Here is a 16886-nt window from a genome sequence, read left to right as displayed (position 1 = left end):
TAAAGCCTGACATTGATCACAGGCAAGATAGTGGACTGGCTTATATGGGACACAATTAATAAAGAATTAAAGGAGGGTTATATAATTAATGCAAATCAACATGTGTCCTGTCAAACTAACTTGACATTTTTTTTTCTTTTTTTTGAGGAGATTACAACTTTGGTTCATAAAGACATTAGTGCTGATGTAAGAGATGTAGACGTCTGTAGGGGGTTGACTTGGTGTCACACAACATTCTGATTAAAAAACTAGAATAATATAAAATTATCGTGGCCCACATTAAATGGACTAAACACTAATCTCAAAATGAAACGGGAACTCATCATTGAACTGGTTTGTTTCCAGAGGGGGCCCACAAGGGTCTGTTCTTGGCCCCACACGATTTAACATGGAAGAAAACATAAAATCATCACCAATAAAGTTTGTAGATGACACAAAAATTGGAGAAGTGGTAAACAGTGAAGAAGACAGGTCACTGATACAGAGCAATCTGGATTGCTTGGGAAACGGCGTGAGCAAACAATATGCTTTTAAATATAGCTAAATGTATGCATCTCATAACAAAGAATGTAACCCCATACTTATGGGGGGGGGGCTCTATCCTGGGAAGCAGTGACTGAAAAAGATTTGGGGGTCGTGCCGGATAATCAGCTGAACGTGAGCTCCCATTGTGACACTGTGGCCAATGTGATCCTGGGAGGCATAAACAGGGGAATTTGGAGTAGGGACAGAGAACTAATTTTACCTCTGTGTTTGGCACTGGTGCAACTGCTGCTGGAGTCCAGTTCTGGTGCCCATAATCCAAGAAGGATGTTGATAAATTGGAAATGGTTCAGAGAAGAGCCACGCGAATGATCAAAGGATTAGAAAACCTGCCTTATAGCGAGAGACTCAAAGAGCTCAATCTATTTAGCTTAACAAAGAAAAATTTAAGGGATGATTTGATGACAGTCAAAAAGTATTTATATGGGGAACAAATATTTAATAATGGGCCCTTCAATCTAGCAGAGAAAGGTCTAACACCATCCGATGGCTGGAAGTTGAAGCTAGACACATTCAGACTGACAGGAAGGCATACATTTTTAACTGTCAGAGTAATTAACCACTGGAACAATTTGTCAAGGATCGTGATGGATTCTCTATCACTGACAATTTTTAAATCATAGAATCATAGAATATCAGGGTTGGAAGGGACCCCAGAAGGTCATCTAGTCCAACCCCCTGCTCGAAGCAGGACCAATTCCCAGTTAAATCAAGACTGGATGTTTTTCTAAAAGCTCTGTTCCGGGAATTATTCTAGGGAAGTTCTCAGGCCTGTGAGATACAGTAGGTCGGACTACAATGGTCCCTCCTGATGCTGGAATCTATGACTCTGTTCTGGATTTCAGTGGAACTGCTGGATGCTCAGCACATTTGACAACCTGGCCCTTTATTTAGGGGCTCAATTAACCCAGCCTAGCAGGAAACTCTCCCACCAAAGAGAAGCAGCAAAGATGGTGTGACTCGGACACTTGTTAACTAACCTGATGGTGAATTCTAGTGCAGACGCTACACAAATATTCCAGGACACCAATGTCTGCTGCTAATTATGTTTAACCCTTAAACTGCCTTTGCACCCTATTAAACCTAACACTAGAATTCACTATCATGTTACTTAACATATGCTTATTAACCCATGTGAAAACATGACTAATAATCCAAGTGTCAACACATTCAAAGAGATCAGAACTTCAAAGCTTAACTGGGCCATTTAAATATTAACACAAATAAGTACAGGCTAATTTTTTCTCTTTTGTTTATACAAAGCAAGAAAATTAAATGCAGAAGCTACACTAACACACGGAGATCTGCACAGAAAGTGCACAAGGTAAAGGACCAGATTCACAAAAGGGACCTCGACTCAGCATTGCAACCACTGACACTGAGGAGCCCTGCCGCCCACTGGAAGCCAGTTGGGTGCCCAGGCGCCCTTCACAATGCACGGGGAGAGAGAGGTCCCTACGAACGGGATTCACAAAAGCCAGCCAGCCAGGAGTCACCTGCGCTCGCCAATAGGAGATGTCAAGGAGGAGAGTGTGGCCTAAGCCCTGCCCCTCAAAGGGAGTTCAGTACCTAAATCCAGGTTGGAGGGAGGAACCTATCTCTGTTCAGGGTTCACAGCCTGAACCTTGTTCCTAAGCTAGGTCAGGCCTTTCCTGCAAAAGACCAAGGCCATGGCAGTGCCTTCCTTGTACCCAATAGCCCAGTGGTTAGAGAACCCATCTGGGAGATGGAGACCGGGGCTCTGATTCCCCGTCTGCCTGATTCAGAGCAGGGGCTTAAGCCCAGATTTCCCACCTCCCAGAGAGTGCCCTAACCCCTGGGCTAGTGGGTGTTCTAGGGTGGCTCTCTCTCTCTCCTATTAAAGTTGCTTTACTTTTTAATAAAATCCTTAAGCACTCATTGGGCCAGAGAGATCATGAGTTTGACTCGATAGCATAGTAAGCAGGACACTCACCTGGGAGACCCAGATTTGAGTCCCTATCTGCTGGCTTTCTCCTCTGCTTTCTACTAGCGTTGCGCCTCTCTCTCTCTCACACACACCCCTGACAAACAACCCCCTAGTTCCCGTGGTTGCAACCAGGGAACCCCTGAGACTACACAGTTGATCTCTGATCAGGCTTTGCCATGCAGCCCCGTGCCTTGGGCAGTAGCCTCTTAAAGTTCCCAACAATCATTATATAAAGGGGCATTTAATGGCCTGGTCTCACCCACATAGTTGTTATTGGTGCATTAAGTGCACTGGATGAGGTACACCACATGTTGTGATAGGCATGGGCAGGATCCATAGGTGAAACCAGACGATCACTAAGTTCTCAAATGAACTCATGCAAAAAAAAAATGATAAAAGACACAAACACCACATCATCTGTGGGCGAACAACCTTTCACAAAACCATCACTCCTCTCAGTCCTTATTGTTAAAAGAAACCTGCCCAATACCTTTAAAAGACAAGCCTGGAAACTTAAATTAATAGCTTTGCTAGACATTAGAAATCATGGACTCAGTACAGACACTGGATTTATGGTTTATTACAACAATCTGTAACCAACTAACCCTCCCCACACACACACACACACACACACACACTTTTTTGTTCTATGACTGCAGAGGTGTTAATTTTCCACTTCCCCTTGAATGGTCTTTCATAGTATGTGTTAACTACTTATATACTAAACAATCTGTCCCACCTTGTAATTTGCTGTGTCACTCCGAGTACCTTTCCCAGACCCAAATAAGAGCTCTGTGTAGCTCAAAAGCTTCTCTCTCAACAACAAAAGCAGGTCCAATAAAAGATATTGCCTCACCCACCTTGTGTCTCTAATATCCTGTGACCAACATGACTCCAACCACACTACAAACAACAAGAGAATTATCAGACACATACATGAACATAATTGGTTGGGGGAAGAGTCAACATTTCCCTGGCTTTTGTCAAGGGAAATCACACCTCACCAATCTATTAGAATTTTTTGAGGGTGTCAACAAGTAGGTAGGCAAGGGTGATCCAGTGGATACAGTGTACTGGGACTTTCAAAAAGCCTTTGACGAGGTCCCTCACCAAAGGCTCTTGAGCAAAGTAAGGATTCATGGGATAAGAGGGAAGGTCCCCTCATGGATCAGTAACTGGTTAAAAGACAGGAAACAATGGGTAGGAATAAATGGTCAGTTTTCAGAATGGAGAGAGGCAAATAGTGGTGTCCCCCAGGGCTCTGTACTGGGACCAGTCCTATTCAACATATTCATAAATGATCTGGAAAAGGGGGTAAACAGTAAGGTAGAAAAGTTTGCAGATGATACTAAATTACTCAAGATAGTTAAGTCCAAAGCTGACTGTGAAGAGTTAGAGACTGTAAGACTGCAAAGAGACTGTGAGATCCACAAAACTGGGTGACAAAACAGCAGTTGAAGTTTAATGTTGATAAATGCAAACTGCAGTTTTCCTTGCACATTAGGGGGAAAACAATCCTAAATATACATATAAAATGATGGGATATAGATTAGCTGTTACCAGCCAGGAAAGAGATCTTGGAGTCACTGTGGATCATTCTCTGAAAACATCTGCTCAATGTGCAGTGGCCGTCAAAAAAGCGAACAGAATTTTAGGAACCATTGGGAAAGGGATAGAAAAGCCAGAAAATATTATATTGCCACTATACAAATCTATGGTGTGGCCTACACCTTGAACGCTGTGTGCAGATTTGGTGTCCTCATCTCAAATATATATATTAGAATTGGGAAAGGTTCAGAGAAGAACAAAAATGATGAGGGGGATGGAACAACTTCCGTATGAGGAGAAGTTGAAAAGACTGGGACTGTTAAAGTTGGGAAAGAGACGACTCGGGGGGATACAATAGAAGTGTATAAAATCATGACTGTGTGTGGAGAAAATAAATAGGGAAGTGTTATTTATCCTTTCACATAACACAAGAGCCAAGGGTCATCCAGTGAAATTAATAGGCAGCAGGTTTAAACAAACACAAGGAAGTAATTCGTCACACAGCGCACAGTCAACCTGTGGAGCTCGTTGCCAGGGGATGTTGTGAAGGCCAAAAGTATAACTGGGTTCAAAAAAGAATTAGCTAAGTTCCCAGAGGATAGATCCATCAGTGGCTATTAGCCAAGATGGTCAGGAACATGAGCCCTTGCTCTCAGTGTCCCTAAATCTCTGACTTCCAGAAGCTAGGAGAGGACAATAAGGGATGGATCACTGGATAATTGCCCTGTTCTATTCATTCCTTCTGAAGTGTCTGGCACTGGCCACTGTCAGAAGACAGGACACTGGGCGAGATGGACCATTGGTCTGACCCTCACTATGGCCGTTATGTTCTCTCCTAACCAGCATTACATCAGCATGAGAGCCAGGCAGAATCGGACCCGGCATGTTTACTGCCCCGAGGAATCCCAGCAGGGCTGGTAGTCAGTGGTCACAGAATGGAGTCACAAATGGATGACGCCAAGGCCTGGTCTACACCAAGCACTTAGGCTGACCTGGCTACATTGTTCGTGGGTGTGAAAGACGTAGTTGAGCTGACCTAAGGGTATGTCTACACTTGAAACACTACAGGTGTGTTGCTGTAGCACTTCAGTGTAGACACTACCTGCACCAACAGGAAGGCTTCTCCTGCCTGAGTAGGTAATCCCCCTCCCTGAGAGGTGGTAGCTAAGTCAGTGGAAGAATTCTTCCATCAGCCTCGTGCTGCCTACACCGGGGCTAGGTCTCTCAGGGGTATGGATTTTTCATACCCCTGAGAGATGTAGCTATACCACTGTAAAATCCTAGTGTAGACCAGGCCTGAGCTTTGGTATAGACATCGCTGGCTGAGAGAGGAATTCTTCTGTCAACCTCGCTACCGCTTCTCAGGGAGGTGGATTTACTATGGTGATGGAAAAACCCCTTCTGTCTCTGTAGCCAAAGTCCATACTCCAGTGGCTCAGGCACTGATGGCCCCCTCCCGCACTTTTAGGGAGCTTCCCTCGCTCCTGAGTAAAGTGCTCTTCATGGCAGATTCCTTAAACAAATGTCAGACACAGAGCAGCAAAGAGAAGCAGCAGCAGTCAATGCAAGTACAGGCTGGCTTCCCAGTCTATCAGCAAAGGATCAACATGTCCTCCTGAGACAGAGCCCAGAAGGAATCTGAACATTAACAGAAAGTGCCTCACCTTTCAGGTAAACTGGAGAAACACCCATAAGATCTGTGTTCACGGTTGACAAAGGTAAGAAAATTATTATTGATGATATCCAAGTATCTCCTTGTGTCCCTCAGTCAGAGACAACCTAGAGACCTAGAATGGGAACAGAAAAATACATGTTGGACACAGGATTGCAAAGCCCCTTGCAAACACACACATATTGAACTCGTGGGAAAGTAGAACAAGCAGTGATGCATACAGCTCTTGTGTAACTACAACTGGGCAAAATTTTTGGACCACAACTTTTTTTCAGTCAAAAATGTAGATTTGGATTGAACAAAACATTTCACAAATTGGTGTTGATTTTGCCAAATTGTTTCAGGCAGAAAAAACCTAAAAAGAAAAATGCCCAAACCCCAAAACATTATGTTTTGATATTTTCAAAATGAAACATTTTGGTTTTTCAATTCAAAACTACTTTGTTTTGAAATTTTCTTTAATTTTTTCAATTATTTTTAAATTGAAATGCTCAAAATAGAAAAGAAACATTTCATTCAACCTGAAACAAAATTTTCGGGGTTTTGTTGGGAGGGGTTTTTTACCTTTTCAATTAGCTGAAAATTAAAAAAAAAAATCTGTTTCCATTCAACATGAACAATATTTTCCCCAGCAAACCAAAAGTCTGTTATTCACCTCGCTCTATTTGTTCTCCTGTGCCAGGCAAGCACGGTAATGAAAGGAGCCCTGAGCATAGCAGAAAACTACGCAAGGTAAGGGAGTCCCCTCATTCATGTTGCTCAATCTTGCTCCCAATAAAGTGAATGGCAAAATTCCCATTAACTTCAGTGGTGAATTAACCTCACCAATGCAAAGGTTCATATTTAATACCAACATGGTGACATTTACAGCCAGCTCTAATTCCATCCAACTAGTCATAAGCAGAGCTGTTTAAAAAAACAGCTTCCTCCTCACCCCATGGAAAATTTTAACAAATAGGAAAAAATCTTTTTAGTCAACATTTTTGGGGGGGAGGGGGAAAAAACTCAAAACCAAAAAGTTTCAGCCAAAACCCAAGAACTTGTCCATTTTCAGGTGTTTGGTTTTTCAATGAAAACTCAAAAATTTCTGTGAAAAAAAAAAGATTTTTGCCAAAAAAAATTCAACTTGTCAAAAACCCAGTTTTCCTTTGAAAAATGGATTTTGCCAGTAACTTTTCAACCTGTCCTAATCATAAACATCAGGCAGTTAGTTGAGCCTTTGCCTAAGTCCAGAGACTATTTATAATGTAAGATGAGGACAGCTGTTCAAAGAAACAACTGACTCTGGCAAAGTTTAGACACACTGCATTATTATTTGGTTTGAACTAAATTATACTCAAAAAGTACAAGGCAAAAATAAAGAACATATCTTCAGTTATGAAGTGTTTTTCACCGTAATTTTGTGTCTAGTTTCATATTAAGATCAAAAGACCAGTTAAATGAGTCAAAAAGAAAAACACAGAAGACAGTAAACAGCTCATAAATTTTTAAAAAAAATGACAATCTGCCAGACAGTAATTTAGATCCTTTCTGAGCTTAACAAAACTGTATAATACTCATGTAACGCATTACATGCCGGTAGTTTTTTGGAAGTGTCATTTTACATAATGTTAAGTTGTCAAAGCTATCATGATGCAAGCCTGCTCACTGTGCAGGAACCCCACGCAAATTTAGAGTAATTCCTTGCCTTCCCTTGCCTTGCCAAAGCAGGCTGTCTTATCAGTACACAATTGCAACAATCTTCTACACATCTTGCAACTTGTTCCTGAGTGCACTGGCACTGCAAGCCTTTGCAAGAGACAGCAATGTACTGTTAATGGGCTGTGTGAAACACAACCATCGCAGTGCCCACGATAAACTGTGAAAACCGTCCCTTTGTGTTATTCATGTTTTGGTTTTCTTATGGGTGCAGGCTTTGTAACTGGAACTGTACAGAACGCTGACACACGGATTTCTGGGCGTAAAACGGATTTAAAACACTAGGCTCAGTGACTCATTCATGTGGGATGAACGAATAGATTGTGAGGGCAGAAGCTCTTGTTTAAACAACGCAGTAGCAGCATGGAGTTGTGCTCAAACAAGTGCTTTCATGGTTGTGGTGAGATTACACAGGTCAACTGTTGGATCAAACTCTTAAGATAAATGGGAGTGTCTTTATGTGAGCGCTGGGATCAGGTCTGGATTCCATAGTTTTGATAGGACAAGGGTGCCACACAGATGGGATGCACAGGGGCTATTTACACATCTCCCATGGGACACCACTGGCATCATCACATCCACCGACCAGCAGACCCTGAGATCTCCTACCTAACGTTCCCCCCCAACCAGGACATTTGGTCTAGAGCTGGGCAAAATTTTTCAACCAAAAATGTTTTTGGTGAGGGTGAAAAATGCAGATTCGGCAACTCCAAAACATTTAGCCAATTCATGTTGATTTCACCAAATTGCTTGGGTTGAAAAAACCCCCAAACCCCCCAAAATGTTTCATTTCTATATTTCTGAAGCAAGACTTTTCATTTGAAGTGACTTTTCATTTGGGAATTTCCTTTAATTTTTGTTTTTAAACATTTTGAAAATGTTAAAAGAAATGCTCGAAATTAAAAAAAACAAACCCAATAATGCAATTTTTTCGAATTGCCAACAAACCGAATAATGCGTTATTCACCCAGCTCTAATTTGGTTCCATCACAGAGGGTGACAAACCAAGTAGATTGCCCTGGAAAGACTCTCTACGAAGAGAGGGAATGGGGGAAATCGTTAACGTTGAGAATTGCCTGATTTTGGGATGACAAAATTTGCTGTGCTCTGGGTCCAATTCTGCAATTCTCAAGCAAAATTCTCAGTGATTTCAGAATCAGGCCTTAATTCTCTTTCCGTTACCCAAAAAGCCTCCCTGCACTCAGCAAAAAAAAAAAAAAAAAAAAAAAAAAAAAAGAAACCCCACTTTCTGTAGAAGAAACCCCTCAACATGAGGTGACATTGCATGGAACACCCTGTTTACTGTTGCCACAGTTCCTTTATGCGCATCACAGTAAAAAGTGATGAGAAAACCATGGCTATAGGATCCATGCTGCCACAAATACTCCTTTTAAGGGAGGAGCTTGCTGGGAATCGAAACTCAAAGCCCCACATCCTTCCTCCCACATCACCCCAGCCTCCAGCTGGAGGAGGAGGAAGAATCTGTGCCCTCCCACCTGCAGATGGCAGCAAATGTATTCAAGCAGTCGCCATGCTCCATGGCCTCAGCACGCCCGCTGCGTGGGAGCCAGTGGCCAATTGCTCTGCACAGTTAGTAGATTCACCTGCCCTTCTACACACATTGGCACATGGAGCTTCTGGCGAGCTGGGTGTCACAGCACGCAGCCGTGGGAACGCCCTGCAACGTTTTCTCTCCTCCTCCCCACAAGCCTGAACTCGAGAGATTTCACTGCATCTAGGGCGTGGCACAGCTTTGGGGGGGAGGGGAGAGGATCTGCCCCCAAAGGCAAGATCGCTGAGATGCCTCCATTTAACCCTGAGGAGGAGAAGCCCTCATGCTTTACCATGAGATCCATCAATTGACTAGTTTTCCTCTAAAAGTCCCAGGCTCTGATTCTCCACTGCCCCGCTGCGTGCAGTCGGTCGCACCAGTGCAAAGGGGACGTCTCCGATCAGAACCAGTGTAAAAGGCTACACAAGTCACAAGGCAATGGAGAATTGGGCACTCAGTAGTCTCTGATGTGGAAATCGCAGGGACCTTGCACTTGCCAGAGCAGAAAACACTGGTTCTTAACCCTTGTGTCTGCTCAGTTTATCAACACACAAATCGGGCAGGCTCTCACGTGCTGGAGGTTCTCTGCTGGATTCATCCTTGTGCACTGTGCAACAGCAGCAATGGATGGTTTTCAAAGGAAAGACTGATTTTCCTTTGCGTTCTTCAAAGCAAAAGGAAGAGCTCCATGCACCCTCACGCCGTCAGGGCCCAATTCAAGAACCAGCGAAGTATGCAGGAATTTTACCATTGCTTTCAGTGGGAACCATCTCAGGGCCACAGTCAGAGCCACCGGCTTATACCTCCCGGTCACCCACTCCAAAGCCCTGTTCACACCTGGGTACGCGGTTTACTTTTAGAACGTTAGTTGACATGGTTTAGCTAAGATGACGTAAAAGCCTTGTGTAAACAGGACATGTTGTGTTGAGGCATGTGGTAGCTGGCTGAGCAGCAGCCTAGGTCCCTTGCTAGCATTCCCCTGGTCCTGTCTACTGGCAGCGTTTTAAAACATCTTAGTTAAAATGTATTTTTCAAACTTGTTTGTGAATACATCTTTTATTCTGGTGTGAATAGGCCGCAAGGCACATAGGCCCCGATCCTGCAAACACTTGTGCATGTGCTTAACTTCAAGCACAGGAGTACCACCATTGGCCCTCAGTCCAGGCCTAAGTTAGTTTCAGCATTGACAGCAAATTGCAAATCTGAATGACCAACAGCTAACCTTACACTGAGACAGAGCGTGCAACCAAACTAAACACGGGTGACATCAGTAAAGAAGGGAAAACTGAAGCAAAACAATCTTATTGGCCTCAAGCTGTGACAGCTCACAAGCTATCGTGCTGCAGGGAGAGCTGCAAAAAAGGAGGGCCATATTTGCAATACCAGCCCTAACAATAGTCCCTGGTGTGGGGGACTCCAATATTAAAGTCATTGGTGTTCATGAGGCTTTACTATTATTTATTTCACTGCATCGAGGGCACACTGCAGCTTGAGGATCTACATCTGGCCCTTCAGACGTTTTAATCTGGCCCTCGAGCTCCTGCTGGGGAACGTGGTCGGGGGCTTGCTCTCTGCGGCTCCCGGAAGCAGCAGCACGTACCCTCTCCAGCTCCTACGCATAGGGGCAGTCAGGGGGCGCCACACATTGCCCCCCACCTCAAGCGCCGCCCCAGCAAATGGGGCCAATGGGAGCTGCAGGGGCAGCGCCTATGGACAGGGCAGCATGCAGAGCTACCTGGCCGCGCCTCCGCATAGGAGCCGGAGAGGGGGACATACCACTGCTTCCAGGAGCTGCTTGAGGTAAGCGCCGCCTGGAGCATCCACTCCTCACCTCCTCCAACCCCAGCCCTGATCCCCCTCCCGCCCTCCAAACCCCTCGGTCCCACCTTCCTGCACTCCAGAGCCCGCACCCCCAGCCGGAGCCCTCACCCGTCCCTCCTGCGCCCCTGCCCCAGTCTGGATCCTGCTCCTGCACCCTGAACTCATTTCTGGCTCCACCCCAGAACCCGCACCCCCAGCCTGAGCCCTCACTCCCACCCACACCCCAACCCCTAATTTGGTGAGCATTCATGGCCCGCCATGCAATTTCCATACCCAGATGTGGCCCTCGGGCAAAAAAGTACCTGATCTAGCCTGACCTCTTGCATAACACAGGCCGTAGGACTTCCCTGAATAATTCCTGTTTGAACGAGGCTGTACTAGGCACTCTACAAACGCAGAACAAAAATCATTCCCCACACCAAAGAGCTTACAATGTAAGCTTGAGACAACAGGTGGGTCTAAAGAGAAGGGGGAGAACAAGGAAACGAGACAGTATCAACAAAAAAAAAATAACAGAATGCCACTAGCTGTTACCTTCAGCCCCCAACTAAAACCTCTCCAGCGCATCATCAAAGATTTACAACCTATCCTGAAAAATGATCCCTCACTCTCACAGATCTTGGGAGACAGACCAGTCCTCGCTTACAGACAGCCCCCCAACCTGAAGCAAATACTCACCAGCAACCACACACCACACAACAAAAACACTAACCCAGGAACTTATCCTTGCAACAAAGCCTGATGCCAACTCTGTCCACATATTTATTCAAGTGACACCATCATAGGACCTAATCACATCAGCCACACTATCAGAGGCTCGTTCACCTGCACATCTACCAATATGATCTATGCCATCATGTGCCAGCAATGCCCCTCCGCCATGTACATTGGCCAAACCGGACAGTCTCTACGCAAAAGAATAAATGGACACAAATCTGACATCAGGAACCCTAACACTCAAAAACCAGTAGGAGAACACTTCAACCTCTCTGGCCACTCAGTAAAAGCTTTAAGGGTGGCAATTTTGCAACCAAAAAGCTTCAAAAACAGACTCCAAAGAGAAACTGCTGAGCTTGAATTAATATGCAAAGTAGATGCCATTAACTTGGGTTTGAATAGAGCCTGGGAGCGGCTGGGTCATTACACATATTGAATCTATTTCCTTAAGTATCCTCACACCTTCTTGTCAACTGTCTAAATGGGCCATCTTGATTACCACTACAGAAGTTTTTGTTTTTGTCTTTTTTTCCTCCTGCTGATAATAGCTCATCTTAACTAATTAGCCTCTCACAGTTTGTATGGTAACTTCCAACTTATCTGTATGTATATCTATCTATCTATCTTACTATATGTTCCATTCTAGGCATCCGATGAAGTGGGCTGTAGCTCATGAAAGCTTATGCTCTAATAAATGTGTTAGTCTCTAAGGTGCCACAAGTCCTCCTGTTCTTTTAAGGAGACAATAGTGGTCAACACGATCAGCAGTGGTATCGGCACACCAGCAGCCTACCCGCTGTCAAGTTTTTCTAAGCATCAATCATTAATAATGTATTAATTGTTACATCTTCAAAAAGTAAAACAATAGAAAAGGTGGCAAGTCATTGTCTTCCCTGGCTAAGCTACTGTGACACTGAAATAGGTAAGTAAAAAGGTAGGTTTCCCAACACTGGGGGGTTGTGAAAATGTCAAGTCAGTCCAGTCAGTTCGAAAGAACATCTGGAAAACACATTTGTATTGCTAATAAAAAGAAAGTGTTTCAGAATTGATGCCAATATACTTTGTTACTTTGGAGGTTTTTTTGTCTTTTCAGTTCCTGTTAAATGTGGGATCCCAGAGAGATGCATTTTCTCACTATTAGCAATCTCCAAAGGGACCCTGCTTGCCTTTTAGAGAGGCTGCTGTCTGACAAGTACAGAAGACTGAAATGCAAAAATCAGTACAAATATAAGCTAACTATGCCCCTGAGCACTGCGACCCAAAGACTTTGACTAACCACACAGTATTGCATTTCTTAGAGACATAGTGCATTATTACACACATACCAGAAAATCTTCCACACAATGAAGATTAAAACTGTACTCAGGTCTTTTCAACTTAAATGAGAAATGGGATCTTTTAGAAGGATTCCCCGATTGCTTCATTGCCCTGAACAAATATTATTTAAAAATAATGCAGTTTCTTCCAAGTTCTTTGCAGCAGAAATCCTGACAACACTTTCATTGCCCCACCTTAACTTATCTCTGCAAGACAAAAGCAGTAAGGGTTGTGCTCCACTTCATTTACCCTTCCCAGCACCTTGAGTTACTTACTACTATAGCTCTCAGGGCAGGGAGAGAGACTGACTCTTGAAAGCAATGTTAAATGCCCCTCATAAGAACGGCCCTACTGGGTCAGACCAAAGGTCCATTGAGCCCAGTATCCCGTCTTCCGACAGTGGCCAATGCCAGGTGCCCCAGAGGGAATGAACAGAATAGGTTCCCAGCAACTCAGTTATCAACTCTCTTGGGCAAAGACCCATGTCTCTCTCCCTCCTGACCTGGGTTTTCCAGGCTGCATAGTTCCCTGCCTACACTGTGATACCATCAGCAAGCCAGACCACCTAAAAGGCCAGCGTCTGCTCTTTGTTTTTTCTCCACAGGGTATGAAGAGCTTAATGGCGATTAGTTATAAGTCACCCTCAGCTCTTTCTAAACAAGCACGTTTATTTTTATGGTGAACGCACTACAGAGAAAACATATTAAAATCAATAAAAGCACATATGTGCAGGGTAAAAAACTCCCCAGAGATCACCCCCAACTCCTACCGCAGCTCTGGTAGTCCTTCAGAACCCACCGCTGGGTTTTTCTCATGGTTGCCACTGTCTCAGATTCAGAACCAGAGCCACCATGAATATTTCTGTCTCTCTTTTGTACATCTTGGGCCTTTGACCTGCGCCTCATGTAACAGGGTGATCAACAAACAATGGCTCCCTTCTCACGGTGTAGTTTCAAAAGGCTGGGTTTTTGCATAACCAGAGGTGGGGAATTTGCATTCACTTAACCCTTTTTGTTCCAAAAGTCCATTCTTGTCTGGCACATTGTTCAATATAGTCCTGTGAACGCCCAGGTCTCACATCTGTCACAGCTCCCAGCTCCGGAGGTTACATACAATCCCAGCCCACAACAAACCATTCATTTAACACAACAGACCCCGGAGATACTTTTACTTAATTCAGTAAGGTCTCCTGAGGACATGGCAGGAAATTGCCATACGCGTCACACCAGACACCATCACTGTTATTCCCTTAGCAGGTTCTCTCCCCTGCGTGTCGGGTCGGTCGGACGGCTGGCTTAGAACTGTCGCGCATATTTAACGTTGCCCAGCATTTCTTCAGTCTTACGCTTGTCTGCTGGGTTGTCCTTGTGTGATCTGCCGCGCGTCCTGGTCGTAAAACAGTTTCACCAGTAACAGAGCAATGAAAATGAAGGGAGGGCAATAGAAACGCTAACACACACAAATGGATCTGTCCCAGGGCAGCCGCTCTTTGTGGGGAGCTAGGGCCTAGCCTGCCTTAGGAAGGAGATAACTGGCTGCCCCGGGGGGCTGATTAGCAAAACAAGTATCTGGGCCTAAGAGTAATTGCCCAAGCTCAGTAAGAGAATCTCCAAAGGGAGACAGGAGGCTCCAGAGCTCTCAAGAGAAGCCTGAGCCAGAGGACTGGAGAGGGAGTCACGACATGGTCTCTCTGGGGAACCTACCAGCATGGGTTGTCTGTAAGAGGAACTCCTGAAGAGGGCAGCCTCCTAGTCAGAGGGCTTTACCAGAAGCCCAGCCTGGCAAGGATCACCCACTGTCCCTGGAGAAGAGTCACAGTGGACAGACCTCCTTGGACCCAAGACTGCAGAGAAGGACGTTTCTCCAGTTGAGGCAAGAGACCTAACCCCAGGGACAGAGACTGGAACCAAAAGAACCCTGGAGGAAGAGTCTGGGTCGAGGTGAACACAGGACTCCGGGGGGACGTGGATTAAGAATGAGCTAGTGGTCCCACTGGGATGTTGGGGCGAAAGATTTGCTTATGTTCTGGGCTGGCTTTTCTGTTCATAAATGAGGCCCTCCACGAGGAGGTGCTCTTCAGCACTCAATAGGCTGTTCGGACTTGTTGATTCTTGATCTTCCCCTTGCTCAGGGTAAGGGCTCGTCTGCAACGCAACGCTCACCTGCAAGGGGACGGGCTGGAATGGTGACAGGATCTCAGAGCCTGCTTCAAGCCTCTTGCTGCACCCCGGACGGAGACTGAGCATTCAAGTGTGGAATAAAATTAAGAGGGAGGTAGACCCAAAAAGGGGCCCTGAACCAGCGACGTCTGCTCTGAAACCCAGTAAGCACCATCCTTGTTGTTGCCAATAATACTGAAGAGAATGATTGTGGCTCAGATTCATATGAAATCCAGGGTTCAACTGCACTGGTCAAAAAACAGTAGGAAACTGAGGACTGTCTCCAAACTGTCATCTACCATGTTGCAGTATTACACTGAAAGCACACAGAGACTTGTTTCAAAACGAGAAACCGTTCGCATCTATGGATCTGACTGGTGACACTGCAAGAGAGATTTTTTCAGTTGTGACTGGTGTAAGGATAGACCATGGCTTGTGCTGTGTAAAACGGGAAAGAAAGCCTTCTGCACAGAGTGCTGATTTGCCACAGTTAAGAAACTTAGCTCTTGTAAATGTGGAGATGATGCATTTGTTTCAATTGGCATGAATCATTGGAAGGATGGTCCTGGAAAACTAGATAGACATGAGAAATTGAATGACCAGAGAGACGGCATTTAGAAAGCACATGCTTACATCAGCCAAGTGAATGTAGATGTTCAGCTACAACAAAACAAAGTTGAGCAAGCTACAAATTGCGGTTGTTTTTTGGAGCAAACTTAAGTGCATTTAGTATTTTATGAGGCAAGAGCTGGTGGTATGGGGGCATACAGATGAGGAAAGCAGTTTTCAAAAGCTATCTGAGCTTCTTTCAACGAATACATCGGACAAAGAAATTAAGCAAAGGCTGAAAAAGAAATGCCAGTATGCCTGACTCGACATTACCAATGAACAAATTAAAGAAGTATAGCATCAGGTGTTTTCAAAACTTACGGACAAAGTCAAGCAGCCAGAAATATTTTCTGTTGTCATTGAAACCAGGGGTGTAAGTGGCCATGAACAACTCAGGTTTGCTGCATGCTTGGATGATGATAATTATGAGTCACAGAATAGTTTGTTGGGCTGCCCAATATCTCTGCTGATTAGACAGCCCTAACTCATTCAAACCCTGGTGTCAGACACGGCAGACAGCAACACCGCCACCTATCAAGTCAATGCTGGACAAAGATCAAGCAATCTTCAACACACTGGAGGCTGTCGTCTTTGAAGGTGGAGAAACTGAAGCAGTGACTAAAGCCCCAGGACCAATGTCTTTTATGGATACATTTAGAAAGTTTGCTTTAGTGTATTTTCAGCTTGGGAGGGAGTAGCTTGAGTGTTGCAGTTAAAGCACGTAACTGCTGAGACTGCCCTGACTTTTGCATCCTGACCCTTTGCAAACACTTAGAGAGTTTGCGTTTAGGCACGTGCTTTACTGAATTTTATACAGGAGGTTTGGATGCTTCAAAAAGATGCAACTAACCCTCCTTCACTGCCAAACCAGATTCAACAGCTACCGCGATGCACTGATGATACAAGCGCACCATGTGTGTTTAAAACTCCTGAAGAATATTTTTGTAAACAATTCTTTCAACTGCTTGACATTTTGGGAGGGCCAATGTGATTAACTGGGATTGTCCCCTCACACAGGGCACAGATGACGACAAAATCTGAATCATTTGTCTATTGTATATGATTCCCATGCGTTCTACGATTATACATTAGTGGCGAAGTTATAGAGGGTTTTTCCTACCTTCTGAAAAAAGCGAAGACCACGTTGCTGAAACAGAACTCCCAATGTTGCTTATAAATACTACAACTAGTAATAACCACCACCACCACCCTAATCACTGAGAATGCAAATCACGATGCAAAGCCATGTAGCCTCTACTGATATCGTAATCTTATATGGGCGTATTTTGGAATGTTTTCTCA

At 44.6% G+C, this 16886-nt stretch overlaps 1 long non-coding RNA gene across 2 annotated transcripts in view; it reads right to left on the bottom strand.

The window, feature by feature from the left end:
- LOC114019320 overlaps positions 1-16886 on the bottom strand; it is a 162807-nt gene that overhangs the window by 116108 nt on the left and 29813 nt on the right. For both annotated transcript variants that reach the window (XR_006290007.1, XR_005224980.2), the window contains exon 2: positions 5704-5826. This is a non-coding gene — a long non-coding RNA (uncharacterized LOC114019320). The remainder of the gene's footprint in view (positions 1-5703; positions 5827-16886) is intronic.

Source organism: Chelonia mydas, chromosome 3 (genome assembly GCF_015237465.2).
Source record: "Chelonia mydas isolate rCheMyd1 chromosome 3, rCheMyd1.pri.v2, whole genome shotgun sequence".
Classification (NCBI taxonomy): Eukaryota; Metazoa; Chordata; order Testudines; family Cheloniidae; genus Chelonia; species Chelonia mydas.
The sequence above is the reverse complement of the archived record's forward strand: the minus strand, read 5'-3'. Positions and strand labels throughout refer to the sequence as shown.